This window comes from Lissotriton vulgaris, chromosome 10 (genome assembly GCF_964263255.1).
Source record: "Lissotriton vulgaris chromosome 10, aLisVul1.2, whole genome shotgun sequence".
NCBI classification, from domain to species: Eukaryota; Metazoa; Chordata; class Amphibia; order Caudata; family Salamandridae; genus Lissotriton; species Lissotriton vulgaris.
Window position 1 is genome coordinate 360,310,381 of NC_141698.1, and position 17,334 is coordinate 360,327,714.

Here is a 17,334-nt window from a genome sequence, read left to right on the forward strand (position 1 = left end):
TCCCTAGATCGAAAAGTGGGAAAAGGGGGGGGGGGGGGATTAGCGATTATCTACAGGGACTGCTTCCAGTGTCGCAACTCTTCCAATCTGATAAATGATTGTGAAAGTCTCTCGTTTGTGATCGACTTTTCTCCCACTAATACGTTCTTGGGAGTTCTCGAATATATCGCCCACAAGGAACATTAGGAGATTTTGTCAACAGCCTCCCCTCCATTATCGCCAGCCTAGCTTGCACACCAGCGAACTTCACTTTACTGGGAGATCTCAACATTCACTTTGATGACACCTCCAATCACACCCCTCTACACTTGCTAGCAAGTCTCTCGGCCCTGCAACTGGACCCAATTAGTACTTGAACCAACCCACACAAAAGGCCATTTACTCGACCCTATTTTCAGCAACAGCACAGATCTGAAAGTAGGCACTCCTTCCCCCATCCCGTGGTCTGACCATTATATACCATCATTTGATCCCTTTTGTCTGAATCGCTCCTGACCGGCACCGCCCTCTCAACACTATAAAACTCACGCAAAGAAACTGGGCCAAACTTCTGCTGGACAACTGGCTGATAGCCCTAGATGACACTAGACCACGTAACAATCCAGATCCCATTTCAGCAAACGAGGAATATAATAGCTGGATCTCCAAATTTCTAGATTCAGTACTCCCCCTGAAATGCGCGGAATCCAAGCGCAGCACAAAAACCGCACCTTGGTACTCCACCGGATTACGGGAACTAAAATGTAAATGCAAAAGACTAGAAAGGAAGTGGAGACTGGACTTCTCCGCCAATAGGAACACTGCCTACGGAGAATTGCTCAGAACTTATTAAAACAAGATTAAATTAGCACAATCTGCCTTCTTTGTAGAAAAAACAACACAGCAGCCTCCAAACCTAAAGCGATCTACCGCATTGCAAAGACCCTTCTTAAAAGTCCAGAACAGCCCCCTGATCCTTCCAATACACAAGCCCAATGTAAAAATGTGGCTGAGTTATTTTTCCACAAAATTCAAAATATCTACACTTCTTTCCCCCCTATCCCCACTACTGCCCAATCAACCACCCCCTCCATCTCAGACACTCAACCCCTGGCTATTTTGGAATCCTTTCCTCCTCTTAACCTCACCACACTAGAGTCTATCCTGCCCCAGGTAAAATCAGGCTCTCCCAATGATCCAGCTCCCCCACGTTCTTTGACTCTGGTAAACCACAAGATTCTTCCGACGGTACTCAATTTGCTCAACGCTTCTCTATCCACAAGCTCTAGCCCCCCTCCTTGGAAGTGTGCCATGGTAAAGGCCCTTCTCAAAAAACTTAACCTTGACCAGAGAGATCCTAGAAACTACCGACGAATCTCCCTACTCCACTGGTTGAGTAAGATACTGGAGAAGCACACCAAAAACGCGCTAGTAAAATTCCTTGAGACCAATCACATGCTCGACGTCTCTCAAACTGGATTCCGTTCCATGCATGGGACCGAAACTGCGCTGCTTGCAGTGACGGAGGAAGCAAGGAAGATCTAAGACCAGGGTGGATCGGCCGCTATAATCCTCCTTGATCTAAGTGCCGCCTTCGACACTGTTAATCACAGAATTTTACTTCATCGGCTCTCGAGCATATGGATCTCAGGAAAAGCCATTTCCTGGCTTGAATGCTTCCTCTGTGACCGTTCTTTTCAAGTGTCGAGGGCAACATCACTTCGCCGAGCAAGCCTCTTATTTCCGGCGTACCGCAGGGCTCTTCCCTGAGCCCTACGTTATTTAATGTTTACATGGGGCCTCTAACTGAGATAGTCCGTCCTTATGGTATAAAAATCATTACCTCTGCAGACAACACTCAGCTAGTGGTGGCCTTAATCAATTGGACACGACGTCTAACAATCTCAGGACCTGCCTGGAAGAGGTCTCCAAATGGATGACCTCGTCGTGCCTCAAGCTCAATGGCGAAAAAACTGAGCTTAAGCTCCTGGGCCGCCCCTATCCGTCCACGATCAAGTCACTGTGGCCCACCTGTCTCGGCTCTCCCCATATAATACAAAAAGGGGAACCTTCAGCGGACAATATTTAGTGGGGTCCAGTGTACTAGTCCAACGAACTGAAAGCAACAAAGGGTACAAAGTTCCCCAAAGGGAGTGAGAGGACAACGAGGTATGTGTTGTGAAGTGGAGAGTATCTGCACAGGGAACTGGGGGGTTCCCTTATTGGAACTAGAAAGCCTCACACACCCAGCAAGCTAGATGTCATGCTTCATCACTGGCCTTCTGCTCCTCGTCAGACTGGCGCTGCAATGTCTGACGGGCACCTTATAGGTGCTCTTTGTCGGAGTTCTTCTGTTCCGGCCAGTGGGTGAGTGCGTGTGAGGGGTTCTAAAAACTTGTGTAGTCGTGTGGGAGTGGTGAATTAAAACAAGGTGAAACAGTCCACAATGACCTTTATTGATGTGGATGGTTCCCTTAGTTAAAAAGTGGGAGGGGAGATAGGGAGACAGGAAAGGTAGTGGCTAGCTATCTCAACCCTCTAGTGAGGTCGACATGTTTCTTGCCTAACGGGCAATTCTTCAGGACCTATGGTGACAGTACTACACAGTGAACAAATTGTGAAAAAGGAAAAGAAAAACTACAACCTCACTCGGTCGGTAATTGGCAGGCTTAAGGTCCTACTTTGGTATGATGACCCCTAGGGAAACCCTATCGGGCCTCGCAGAGTGCTCCTGTGGGACCTGCACGGTCTGGTTAGGTACCTTAGCGGTGTGCGGTCATCGCCTCTCACACCTACCCCCACAACACTCGCCACGATCGGTGTATGGAACAGCCATACCAAAGGATAAAATCAAGAGCCTAGGCATATGGTTGGACAAATCCCTCAATTTTAATGCCCAAGCTGCAAAACTATCTGCTACTTGTTTTGGCCTACTCAGGCTCATACGGAAGATCCTCCCCCTACTGCCTTTCCAAGCCAGACAGATAATGATCCAGGGGCTTGTTCTCTCCAGGCTGGACTTAGGGAATGCCTTGTATCTAGGGGTCCCTCAATCTACCTTGAACACGCTCCAGATCACACAAAACTGTGCAGCACATACACTACATCAAATCCCCCGCCGACTTTCTGTGAAAACTGGCCTGAAGAGCCTTCACTGGCTCCCGGTCAGACAAAAAATTTAGTTCAAGACCCTCTGTATAACTCACCGAGCATACTGAAAAAACTGGAGCTGTCATCAACCACTCATTGATTACTTCATATAGCCCTGCTAGACAGCTTAGATCATCATCCTCTCTCCTGGTGACGGTACCCAGGGTCAAGAGAGCCACATGCGGAGGCCGGTGCTTTTCATACAACGCTTCAATGCTGTGAAACTCCCTTCCCTACCATCAAAATCGTTTAACTTTCATACTGCCCATACAAGCACAAGACTACAGCGCTAGGACGCCTCAGGGTAGCTATTGCGCTCTATGACTGACCTTTTCATTTCATTTCATTACTGCCAGTGCAAACTAATTAGTGTGATTTACACCATAGACAACATTACAGCTGATGATACCTGTACTTTTTAAATACACCGGGAATGTTACTAACAAGTGAGACACGTCGCTAAGGCATACAAAAAGATGCAGAGGCTGTATGTGCATGCTAGAGTAGAGGGGTCCTGGAACATTGTTTAACCCACCATCCCTGTAGTGCCAACATCACCTACTGGTCAGGCCAGGCCAGACCATGCCCAAGCCAGGCCAGGGAAGGCCCAAGCCAGGCAAGAACACCCCCTAGCCGGCCACAGCCGGCCCAAAGTGTTTCTACACCGGTTCTCCCTGCAGCCACACAACAACAGCCCACATGGTCCAGGAGGCATCCTCGTAAGGGATCCGTGTTCCACTACTCCGTCAACCGGGAACTAAGAAAACTTAACTAGAAAATGGACACTATTCCTGAGGAGCAGAGACATTGCCGCATCCACTTGTCATCCTAGAGAAGGCAGTGGAGCAGATGTCACAACTGCTGTGAACATTTGTAGTACCAGAAGGTTTGTGTATATATTGTAGTATTTTAGTTTGTTAGTAGATAGTATTGGTTCAGATAAGTTAGGTTTTAAAATTGTATTATTTTTTATAGCTTTTAGTTTTTATATATCAATAAGGTTTTAGTGGGTGGGGGAATCATGTTTAGGCTTTGTTCTACACAAATACAAAATAAAAACACCCCAAAAAATATATTTGTTTAGATTTTAATACGGCTAGGCAGACGGTCGTGTACCGTTCTGCTCACTGCCAGTAAGCCATTATCTTTTAACTGTTTTAACGCTGCATTCTTTTTATTCAAGATTTCTGGCACGCATTTCTCTGTTTTAATTTCACTTGTGCACTGATTGTAAACCCGGGCACTCAACCCCTGATTTTCACAACCCGATTCCTGGTCCACCGCGATTCGCCGATTGAGTGAAGGGACAAGGAGCGGTTCGGGAGGCGGAGACTGAGGTGGAATTCCGTCTGGAAGCCTTATCTCCCAAATGTCAGCGCAGACGCGCAGCGGCTAGGCAGACGGTTGTGTTCCGTTCTTCTCACTGCCAGTAAGTCATTATCTTTTAACTGTTTTAATGCTACCTTTTTTTTACGCTTTCTGGCACGCATTTCTTTGTTTAATTTCACTTGTGCACTGATTGTATCCCTGCCTATAAAGTTCCCCATGCTAGTATTACTGTGGATCAATAAATCATTGTAAATCGAAATACTTGATCAATTGTGCTTACATGGGGTCGAAAACCCGCTTGATATGTAGATAAACCATTCTGCTCTATAATCCACTCATTAACTCTACCTAGTACAAGTCTCGAAGTTATTTTCTGTAAGGTATCAATTAGGCTTATCGGCCTATAATTGCTTGGACAGGCGCGGTCTCCCTTTTTGGTTTCGCCTAAGTGAAAGCCTGCGCACTGCGCAGGCTTTTCACGCAGGTGAAAACCTAATTAGAACAGTAGAGTGGCTTGGGAATCCGCCCTCTGTTCCATTGCTTAGCTCCATAAATGGAGGCTAACCATTGGAACAGAGATCTGTCCGTCAAGGCCGGACCAGATTCGTGGGCGTTCCCGAGATTTCTTCCCTCTCCGCCTCTGCGATGTCGTCGTTGCGGCGGTGGGCGTTTCCTTTTTTTTTTTTTTTGGTCGCCATGTTTTTTGTTTTTCTCATTTGGAATTGGCTTTTGCAGGAGTCGGCTGGAGCGCCGGAGGAAGTCCAGGTGAGTGCTTGCTGTCCTGTCTTCCCCCGTCCCCCTCCCGCTGTCCGTGTGTGCCCGGTCCCGCCCCCCCTCCCGCTGTCCGTGTGTGCCCGTTCCCGCCCCCCCTCCCGCTGTCCATGTTTGCCCGTTCCCGCACCCCCCCTCCCGTTGTTCTTGTTTGTAGTCTTTTTCTAAAAGAAGCTGCGTTTGTCAACAATACCAGTGCAGTTTCTTTATTTCACTAACATCCCAGGCTGTATTTTTGTGCCCCTCTGCATTGTGTACATCGGAAAGGCTGCCGTTGAAGGGCTGCTGTGATTTTAAAGTAAGTGGCTGTGGCTTGCCAGTCAACAGGTGTGGGGGTATGTTTTGTGTGTCCTCCCCCTGCAGGCTTTACACAGATGTCTCCACACAGGGTTTGTATGCGTGTTCCCCTGTCTTCACTTTCACACGTCTACTGTCTCTGTTGCTGTTCGCAACTAGCCAGAGTTTTGCTTGCTCCTGGCAAGCTATGGATTCTTGGGGGGAAAAACCAAGACTTTCCATTATAGCTAAAGTGTGACCGCCCTATGGAAGAAAATCTGGAAACCGCTTAATTGCATTTTTATGAAACTGCAGTATTTTATTTAGCATTTAATACGTTTACAAATAAATTCTAAACAGTCATCGAGGGGTACAGTGTGTCCCTAAACTCTAGTGTCTGCTGATGGCTACTATGGCATATTAAATAACTTGATATGACGTATCATGCAGCACTCATGCGTTTCTAAGCGCTGTATATAAAGAATACATGTCACTATTACTCACTTTAATGGCACTTAATTGACCAGCCTCAGAATGATGGAGGTCGAGCCTATCTTGCTGGGTTTCACACTTGTGCCCTGCAGATTCCCGCACGCCTCAGCTGAGGGAGTTTAGCTCACTGAGCTGATCTCTGCTCATGGCCTGTGGTATGCACAGGCTCGGGCACAGCTCTGCACTTGTACCCGGAAACTCTCAGAGTAGCTGTGTGATGCATGCCTAATTAGGGCGCAGAAAACACACCAGGGATGTATTCTACAGCAGGAAACATCGTTTCTAGCTTATAGTAGGCTGATTACATCGCTGCATGCTGATGCAACGCCAAGCTTTCGGTCATGGGCTATATTTAACAAATGAGTGCATTCTGGGAGTTGTAGTCTTCGCGGTGCCTTCAGTTGGACAAAGGCACACAAGAACTCTGTAAGAGGAGAGCTGAGCCGAGGAAAGCACCCCATGCTGTCTGATATGGGAGATTTGGGAATTCTCTCTACCTACAGCCGTAAATGTTACTCGGGCTGAGTTTGCATCCCCTGGTTGTGGTCTGGACCATAGAAGTCCCTCAAACCCTCCCTTGCACCTGGTGCTTCTCCTACTACCTCACTTACTCCTTCTATAAAGCTCGTCAGAGGACAGGGCTCCTCACGGCCATTCACCGGTGGCTTCTAAAGCTGCCTCCGAGCCTTGTCCTCGTTCACGAGACCAGGGAGCGAAGGATCAGAGTATCGGCTTTTTCAACAGTTCCCGGACCCATGAAACTTCAGTATTTTATTTAGCATTTAATACGTTTACAAATAAATCCTAAACAGTCATCGAGGGGTACAGTGTGTCCCTAAACTGGCGTGTCTGCTGATGGCTACTATGGCATATTAAATAACTTGATATGACGTATCATGCAGCACTCATGGGTTTCTAAGCGCTGTATATAAAGAATACATGTCACTATTACACACTTTAATGGCACTTAATTGTGCAGCCTCAGAAGGATGGAGGCCGAGTCTATCTTGCTGGGTTTCACACTTGTGCCCTGCAGATTCCTGTACGCCTCAGCTGAGGGAGTTTAGCTCACTGAGCTAATCTCGGCTCATGGCCTGTGGTATGCACAGGCTCGGGCACAGCTCTGCACTCGTACCCGGAAACTCTCAGAGTAGATGTGTGATGCACGCCTAATTAGGGCGCAGAAAACACTCCAGGGATGTATTCTACAGCAGGAAACAACGTTTCTAGCTTATAGTAGGCTGATTACGTAGATGCATGCTGATGCAACGCCAAGCTTTCGGTCATGGGCTATATTTAACAAATGAGTGCATTTTGGGAGTTGTAGTCTTGGCGGTGCCTTCACGATTATTTAATTTTATGCTCTGCCTAGTCAGTTAATTTATTTCGGAGCGGGTCCGCTGCTCCCCGTTCCTGTTTCCACGGCCCGTGTCTGCTGCGGGGGTGGAGGGTTGGCCCGGAGTCGGGCGGCGCATCTGGCGGGACCGCATTGTGCTCCAATTTTAGGTTGACTTTTATTTAGTGGTGCAGCATTTTGTCGCCCGTGTCATTATCGTCCCATCTCCTAGCTAACAAGGTTTTGTTGTGCCCTTACCTTCGGGCGCTATGCCGGCCCCCCCGTGCTAGCACCAACTAGGCCCCCCTCCTCTCTTTCCCTGAAGGCTTTAGGGCATTATCGTGCTGTCCCCTTTAGTGGCCTCAGTGTCCATTGCGGCCTGGAAGTTGGGTCATTGCTATTGTCTTTTGGTGCCATCTGTTCAGGAGCACTCCGTCATCGGGACCACGTAGAGGCCATTTTAGGTCCGTGCAGTCTTAGGTCACTGACTAAGCACACATGGGCGCCATGCCGCGGCCAGTTTAGCGGACATGGCTGCTTGGTCACTGCTCACGGGACAAGGGCGGCAGGCAGCGGTCATCTTAGCGACACGAGCTGTCCCCTGGCACTGGGACATGGGCCGGCCATTTTGACTCCCCTGTGAGGATGTATAGGGTGTATATAGCTCTTGGCCTTAGCGCTGGGGTACAGGGTCCGAGCATACCTTTGGCTTCAAAGTTCCGTATTTTCCGATGGTGTCCGGGGGATTGCCTAGTCTTTTCGGATGTTTGCTCCAGTATGGATGATTTCCTTATGCTCGCGCCACCTCCAGCGTTTCTTGGACTACTCCGTTTGTCTGTCTTTTGGGTAGCGGGTGTTCCTTATTAGCACAATTCACGATGGGTTTTTTTTTGTTGCTGGACCCTTGTGTCATGTACTTTGTTCTTGACAATTTGTGCCGCAATTTGCATTTATGTCTCGGGATGTCTATTGCGCTCCCCCCCTCTGCGGTCCATTCAGCGTAGTTTGCCCTCGCGCCTTCACACACCCCTTGTATTTGCCCTCTGACCACGGGCCACTGCGAGCTGTCAGGCAGCATGTGTTTACGTTTAAGTCTTTGCGTGTGTCGGTGCTGTTGTCTCTGTTGCCCCCGTCTTATGTCCTCTCTATGTTTGTTTTACGTTGTCTCTGTGCTAAGTCTTTGCATGTCTCCATGGTGTTGTCTCTGTTGCCCCCGTCTCATGTCCTCTTCATGTTTGTTTTATGTTTTTCCATGTCTTGTTGCTGTTGTCTCTGTTTTCCGTCAATGGAATACTTTCGTCGGCATGTTTAGTGTTTAAGGTAAGCCTTTTGTTTCTTGGCATTTATCTAATGTGTTTTTGTTTATTTTTTTAGGTCTAACATGTCTTAGTGTGTGTGTGTATGTGTGTGGCTGGCTCTGGGTGTGTGTGTGTGTGGCTCTGGGTGTGTGTGTGGTTCTGGTGTGTGTGTGTGGCTCTGGGTGTGTGTGTGGCTCTGGGTGTGTGTGTTTGTGTGGCTCTGGGTGTGTGTCTGTGTGTGTGTGGCTCTGGGTGTGTGTGTGTGTGGCTCTGGGTGTGTGTGTGACTCTGGGTGTGTGTGTGACTCTGGGTGTGTGTGTGGCTCTGGGTGTGTGTTTGTGTGGCTCTGGGTATGTGGCTCTGGGTGTGTGTGTGTGTGTGTTCGTGTGGCTCTGGGTGTGTGTGTGTGTGTGGCTCTAGGTGTGTGTGTGTGTGTGTGTGTGGCTCTTGGTGTGTGTGTGTGTGTGTGGCTCTGGGTGTGTGTGTGTGTGTGTGGCTCTGAGTGTGTGTGTGTATGTGTGGCCACATTGTGTGTGTGTGTGGCTCTAGGTGTGTGTGTGGTAGTAATTGCTGTCTGCTGAGCTCGTCCGTAGGGTACAATAAGTCTCACATTTGCAAGAGATTTAGCTAATGGCAATGTAAATAACAATGCCATTTATTTATCTATTTTCAAAACAAACACATACATACAAATGTTGTCATTTACAATGCCAATAGCTCAAACTTTTCCAAAGGCGAATCCATTGCATTGTAAATGCTTGTTATATATGGGGATAATTTCAGCCCCTCGCCAGGTGTCTAGTATTATCTCACCTTTAGCAATGGCATTTACGATGATAAAAATATATTCAATCCAGATTTTCCTATCCTGTATGTAAAGAGCAGCCAGGATACAATCTGGACCAGGAGCCCTCCCAGCAGGCATCCTGTCTAAAACTCTATCTATCTAATTTTTAGTAAAGAGGAGGAACTGCCTCTGCCTTAACCTCTGGATACTTAGTGCCAATACTAAGTGGGGAATCAAATTGACCTTTAAAATGCTGGACCCAAAGTTCGGGTGAGACGTTATTGACTGGTGTTGTTCCGGTCATATGACTGCCCCATTTAACCAATTCCCAAAACTTGGTCCAGTTCTTCCCATCAGGCATTAGTTAGGCTTGCTCATCTATCCATGTCATATTTTTTCTTAGCCTTAATTTGTACCTTTTTATAATTTGCCCTTGCTTCTTTAACCTATTGGGGGACTCCCAGCTTTATTGCCTTGGAGAGGTCTCGAAATGCGGTACCACAGGCCTCGTTGTACAACTTGGACCCTTTTATAGGGGGAGGTTTAAACGGTTTCTTAGTTTTTGTAAACAGGGACTTCAGATTTAGGAAGTGGTCCTCATGAATCTTCATAATATCTGAGGAAATATTACCATTAGCAGCTAGGGAACTCATCAAAGCAAGGGTCTCTTCCGTAGAGGTTCTGATCTGCTTTTGTAGGCCATCGTCCCCTGAGACCACTGCCAATTTTAGCCAGCGACAGTCTTGGGACAGGATCACGTCTCCTATCTTAGATACAGTGTTCACATTAGGGAGGCCGAAGCCAGTCCTTGTTAGGGTCAGTAGTAGGGGATCATGATCACTTTCTGGTCTGCGATAAACCACCATATCCTAAAGTCTGGTCCAAAGTTCAAGACTTATAAATATCTAGTCAATCCTACTATTTTTGATCCCATTTGAGAATGTGAAACAGCCCTCTGAGTCTGAGAGAGTTTTCCCATTATTAGCTCTAATCCCATGCCCTAGTGATAAACTTTTCAGTTGGAGCGCCCCCTCAGTCCACTTATTAATTGAATTCAATGAGAGTGGAGGCACCCCCCAATTCTGATCCTCATCCATAGTGAGACTACAATCGTCTATGCCTAATGGCTCAAATGTGCAGTTGAAATCGCCGACAATAACAAAGACACCTGAGGCATCCAACTCATCCATAAATGTGTCTAATTGGGCAATGGTTGGTAAGGCTTTCCCACCCGGTAACCCACGAGCACAGACATTGATTAATATAAGATCTGGCTCCCTTTGTAAGAAATCTTAATAGGGAGGATGTCTGGGCTGTCTATTGATAGTACCTTTATTTGAATGGATTGTTGTTGTTTAACTCATATAACCAGTCCCCCACTAGGTCTCCCCTTATTATTTGTGATTGCTGCTTTACCGTAAGACAGGTAACCCAGGTGGCAAATCTTATCTAAAGACCAGGTCTCCTGTAAAACAATAAAATCGTGCCCCCCAACAAAGCATGACCAATCAGAGGACGTGGTTTTGTGAAGAAGCCCTGCGACGTTCTAAGATAGTAGGGATAATACACAATTGTGTGAGCTCCCTGGATAAGCAAGGGATAGGGGCGAGGTCATTATCTGGTTCTTAACCTCCGAATCATAAAGTCTATCATCTACAGTTAGATCAACAATGTTAGAGGAAACAGAAGATGCTACCAATATCGGGATGGGTGGTTGTAGTCAATCGCATAAATCTAAATCGGAGAGAGGGGCAAATCTATTGGATAATGGGACCTCTTGTGAATTATTACTAAATCTAATTGTACCCTTGGACGCCTACCCATCTCCAATTGATTTGCAACATGGATGTAGTTTGGCACTGGTATGTAAAAGTACCCGAATGGTAAGATGGACATCCCATCCATAGGTCTACCCATTACTCCACACAGATTATCCAGCAAAAATGTTGTTGTATGCATATTAATAAAATTGACAACTATACAATCACCATACTCATCCTTCCTAGAAGGATCAATCCATGATGTACGTCTGGCCATAATCATAAACTTGTCAACTCCCTCCTCCCAAAGCCTAGCCTCCCAAATTCAACATGAAACCAGTGCAAAACTTTACACAGTAGTTGATCTGTGGTTTCAGACTGATTCTCCCGCAGCGGTGGAACATTTTTCAATACGACTAATAAGGGTGTTGCAGCCGGAGGCAGATTAAGAACCAGAGAGTTTGATTGTGCCACCCTAGGTCCCATACCTCTCAGACCTTCTGACCCGTTGGGTATAAAAGCCTGTCGATCCAAGAGGTGTGTATTGCAGATGTTATCCCTTTTAGGGCTGTTGTGTCTGCCATCGCCCGGACTGTTTGCTGTACTTTGTGAAAATTCGCTAGATTGATTCCCTGGATCCACGTGTACCCTGTACATAGCGGCAGGATTGCTAGTTGCTAATGCAACAGGGTTAGATGGTGTAATTTCGACTGTTGATTTCATAGTTAACTTGCTTGTGGCCTGTATGTTCAGAGGATGCGATGCTGCCACCTCATTCCCCTAGTTAGCGTTTGTATTCATACATGTTTGCTTAGGATGTGTGATGAGGCCCTCCAAAACAGCAAACCTTGACCTCACCAGAGATTCGTAATCGTCCAAACATTCCTCTATCTTGGTTAGTCTGTGTGTAATAGGAGATAGCAAGGTAGTTAAAATACTCTCAAATGTCTTCCACTGTTCTAAATCACAGTTCGAGTTAATACCATTTCCCGCTGCATAATTGGTATCACCATCAACCAAATCGGCATTAATTATAGGACTGCCCTCCTCGCGTGAGACACTGTCACGGGTTTTGTTCGACCTTGCCACTTTTGCTGTACAAGGCCTTTGTGGTCCTCCTCCCCGCTTCCTTTTTACTGCCGGCTCCAGAGTTAATCGTTTGGTAGAGGTTTTTTTATTTGGGGATCTGTCAGATGCACGTGTAGAGACGCTGGCTGTAATGTTACTTTGGGTCAGTGGCGATTTTGGGGAATCCTCTAGTGTTCCAAGGGGATTTGGAACTTCAACGCCAATCTCATTATTAGTCGATGGTATAATAATGATTACATCTTGATGAGCTGGCGAGCGAGCTGTAGCTATAGTCCCTAGGGAAGATCTTCTATTTAATAACGGGACCAGTGACAACCGATGCTCGGTACAGAGGTCGCCCGAAGAATAAACTGATCAAGCGTCACAACCACGCTGCCACCATGAGAAGTACCTAGTTTTTTCCTTTCCCGTTTGCTCATCTTTAATAACCTAAGTGAACTTAAGCCAGACAGTGAACAGGAGAAAATAATAGTCTTGGGGGATTTCTTTTTTAAAGATATATAACCAACTGACCTTGCAGGATGATGAAATTTAGAGGGGGGACCCAGCCTGGCCTCGTCGGACTCGGACGGGCTCAGACGGGCCCGCCCTTGGCCCGCCCTTGGCCGGGCTTCGCCTGGCACGCGCCCTCGCACGTCCCGTGAAGCGGGAGCGTCAATGCGCTAAGTAGGCGCCAGGGAGATGACACAAGCAGGCTCAGGTGCGGGCTCTCTCCTCACGCCCCCTGGGGCTTGCAGTTTACACTGATAGAGCGAGCTTTAGAAATATTTTATTCAAGCTTGTGATGTCATACTCTCATAATTTGAATTAATATATTAATGAGTGTTTGCATGATTTGTTTTATTAATCCAACCTAGATTAAGTTTGCACCACACATGAACACGCGGGAAACTAATTAAATGTGCTCTTGTTGCACTTGCAAGTCTGTTTTTGTAACACATTATTAATATTGTCCTGTTTGTTATGTCTGTCCTATTGTCTTTGTCACTATTAATATGCAGCTGATCATTCATGGCATGTGCTTTTATATGTGCTTACATGTATGTCCTATGTTGTGTTTGTCTGTCTGTGTATTATTTAATCATCTTTTTACTCTTTCAGAAACATAAAGCTGGATTACATGAAGAATGGTAGTTATTATATGTGTTGCTTTATTTGTTTGCTTCTGCTAGTTGTCATTTATTAATGGGTTAATTACTAGCAGGGAAAGGGTGGGTAACAGAAGGGTTTGTTTTACCTGAATTAATTATTCTTTTGTGTTTGTTTAAATAATAGTTTTCTGAAAAGTGACGCAAGCTGAAAGTGGCACAGTGACGCAATCAGAAGTGGCGCAGAAAAGGCCTGCTGATGTTGAAAGCCACATGAGAAACCCATATTTTGAAGTGGTTGATAAACTTCTATTTTGAAAACACTAGAAAATGAACTGCTAAAGTCAACTCTGTGGTTTGGATGTGCCACGGAAAGCTCAGAACGGTCTGGCTCAAGGCTAAAAGGAAGAGACGTGACAAGATTTCATATTGCTTGAACATTTTTGCTACAAATTGTAGCGGACTAAGGAACTGTCGCCAGGATTCTGTGCATGGACAATGACTTTGTGTAAAGCCTGGTCTCGTGGTGGAAGATGTCACAGTTTACTGTGGCGTGAGGTGAGGTGATTCAGCCAATGGAGAGCCAGAATTCAGCTGTTGGAATGTGAAAAATAGTTAGCTCAGCTTATTTTAGAGTATAAGAATAGGCTTTAGCTGCAAACTTTTGGCTTACGCTCCTGATTCCAGAAGGACGTGTTCTGCTGTCCGATGATTACACGTAAGAAATGTAACTTTTAAGACTTTGTTTTCAGGCGATGAGGGTAGCGACAGAGAGATAGTTAGGTTTTGGAAATGCTTTTCCTTTTCACTTATTTCTGCTAATGAATAATATTATCTCTTTATTAAATGCTGAATAAAACTTATATGACTTTTTCTAATGCTTGCTTAATAAAGTTCCAAACCTAAGTTTTCTTAAATATGTTTTAATAAACTTTTTAAAATGACAAGCTGGTCTTGTTTATTGTAGATAGTTTATTGCAAAAAGTCATTAATAACATATGATCCATTCACCTCACTCTCTATGTTTATGGGCCTGGTATTGATTGGTAAGTGTGATAGTGGATTGTGTCATCATTTATAAAGAATTTTAGTTTTTAGGCTCCAACAACTTGGTAGCATCAGACGGTTAATATGTTGTTTTTGACATGCATGTTACATATATGTTGGTATAGACATAGGATTGATGTTTAACATATGTTAAGTTTTTGATTTTGTCAGGTTGTTATATGTAGTCTTAAGGAATTTTTCCAGCAGTGTGAAAGATTCCTGGTTAATTGCCGGCAAGAGTAGTGTAGCTAGAAGAGTTACACAGTGCATTTGTTCTGTTTCAAAATTGTGGTATAGCATATATCACGTGTTGTGTGCGTACAACACAAGTTTAGGGACCTTAGATTGAATGGTTGAATGTATAGTGAGGATTGTCTATGAAATTGTAGCATTAAGCAGAGGGACCTGGTGAGCCTGTTTTAAAACTTTCTGTGAAGAGAGTAGTAGATATATCCAAGCTTGTGTGAAGGGTAAGGGTTGTTTTCTCTTCCAAGGTTAGAGTCCTAGGAAGAAAAATAAGCGTTGATTTCTCTTCCAAGGTTAGAGTCCTGAGGAAGGAAATAAGCGTCGTCTATTCTTATCAACGCCTGACGTTTTCTGTGGTTGGTTCAAGTCCTGCCAAGAATTTGTGTGTGTATGAACAGGGTTTTCTTTGTCTGAAAGTGTGTGAATGCTTTGTAAAACTGAAGGGTAGGGTAAGAATTACTCTATTAGCAATAGAAACTATTCTGTGAGAATAGCGTCGTCTATTCCACACTAAGAATACTTGGATGAATGTTTAAAACTATCTCTTTGTTAGAGAAGCAGACAAATGGTTTGTTTTCAATGTTGTTATTAATTGCGTTTTTTTAAATTGATTGGAAACGTTTTTTGAGCCTTAGAGTAAAGAAAACGCTGTTTTAGGGTGTTATATAGTGATTTGCGCCACTTAAATACATTTAGAAACATTGTGCGCTGTTTAAATCCATTTTAAAGTGCCCCGATCGAAAATTGTAAGGGAGGGGCTGTTTTAGGAGTGAAAGCGTGTGAGGAGAGAGCCTGCAGCTGCAGCCTGCTGCATACGTCAGAGCCCGCCGTGCTCTGATTGGTTGATGTGCCTGGACAGAGAAAAACAGCGCTCTCATTGGTTGAGGTGCGATTAATGCCCGAAATTGTTTATTTTATAAGCGTTCTTGTTCTTTAGAAGAATATTGGCTTGACTATATTGCTCTAGTGTTGTGAGCTTGTTCAGTAGCGCTCCAATCGTGTCTCCTGTGTTAAATAGTGTCAAAATCGGTGACACGAGTTTCTTGTTTGTGCACTCCCTCATTCTAGTTATACACGCTCCATCTTCCTTTTACTTTACTGTTTGTTAATAAATTGCTTTTGTTTCTTGCCGAGTTATACAATATGTTCCGAGCATTTTTGTGAAGGAGGGGGGCCCCTAGGAGCGAGTGAGCAGGAGAGGAGAGCTGACAGCTGCAGCGGCTGCCATTGGCTAAAAACGCCGGCGGTCGCGTCATACTGAGAGTCGCGCACCCATTGGCTGATGACGCGCACTCATTACTGCGCTCCCATTGGACCCCAAGCTGACTTGTTATAGTGGGAGCCGCGAGCGTTAGGGATATCCTCTGCGTGGTGTTCCACTGCCATTAATTGAAGGCTCTGTTGTGTTGTGGCGGAAGCGTGTTTCTATTAGACGCTAGAGCGTCGCGTTACAGCAAGAGCCGCGCTCCCATTAGATGCTGGAGCGTCGCGTCACAGCTCCCATTGGATGCCGGCGCGTCGCGTCATATAAAGGCCGCGCTCTGATTGGGCGAGGCCGGCGAGCCCACAGAGGAGCCGACGAAGCTCCCGCGCTGTAATTGGGCGAGGCTGACGAGCCCCACGAGGGAGCCGGCGAGGCTCCCGTGTGTTTAGGAAGCGCGCTCGCTCTCTCGCTTGCTCTCTCGCTCTCGCTTACAGGGGTGAAGGCTTGCTTTTTACGCGCGCATTGAGCGCATGGGCATTTTAGAGCGCGTGTTTTTTTTATCGCGTTAGTGTGCACTGATTGGGCAGCTTGGCAATGTCATCAGTGCTTTGGGTGACGGCGGAGGAGGCTTTAAGGGGCTCTGTAAAGCGAGCCATTGCAGTGCAGTATAAGGAAGAAGCTGGAAGTGACGTATACAGTCACATGTTGTCTCATTGGAGGCTAGCTTTGTACTGATTGGTTGTTGACACAACAGTGTCACAGAGGGGCCGCGACCGGATTGGTCGAGAGACAGTGGGCATTTTCATTGGCTGAGTGTTGTGAAGTCACATGGTGATTGGTCAAAATTACACAAACACATTGTTTACATTTCCCAGAAGTGATTTTCCCATGTTATTAATGCTCAAAGCTTTAATTCTTTAAATTTGAAAATTAATTTGATATTTATCATTGATAATTAGTAAATAATACAATAATAAAGACCCTGATTAGGATAATAGTAGCAAAGGTGATTAAGATAAGGATATTAATTATTTAATTAATACAAATTAGATAAAAATAGTTGTTTAAAGTTGTAAATAAAGTTATAGTATTTACAGCACTGTACACTAGAAAAACAAGCACATTTAGGCTTAATTTTTACAGGTATATGTTGCAGAAGGTGTGTAAGTGAAAAATAAGTACATTTAAAACACATGTGATTATATGTTGGTATTTATTGTTGTAAATAAATATTTTGCGTTGTTATTGTTTTTGCAAATTTATGTTTTCCTTTCCAGGTTTATTAAAATTAGCGATGTAGGTAAATAAGGAGTTGTATTAAATTAATAAGGTTATAAAGTTTTACTTCACCTGACCTTGTCAAATTAATTAATTAATTGATCAGCAAACGCTATTAGGCCAATTAAGTGAACGCATTTACTAATTGAGATTAATTAATTTTAATAAAGGTAAGTATATTAAAACATGGATCAAAATTATTCA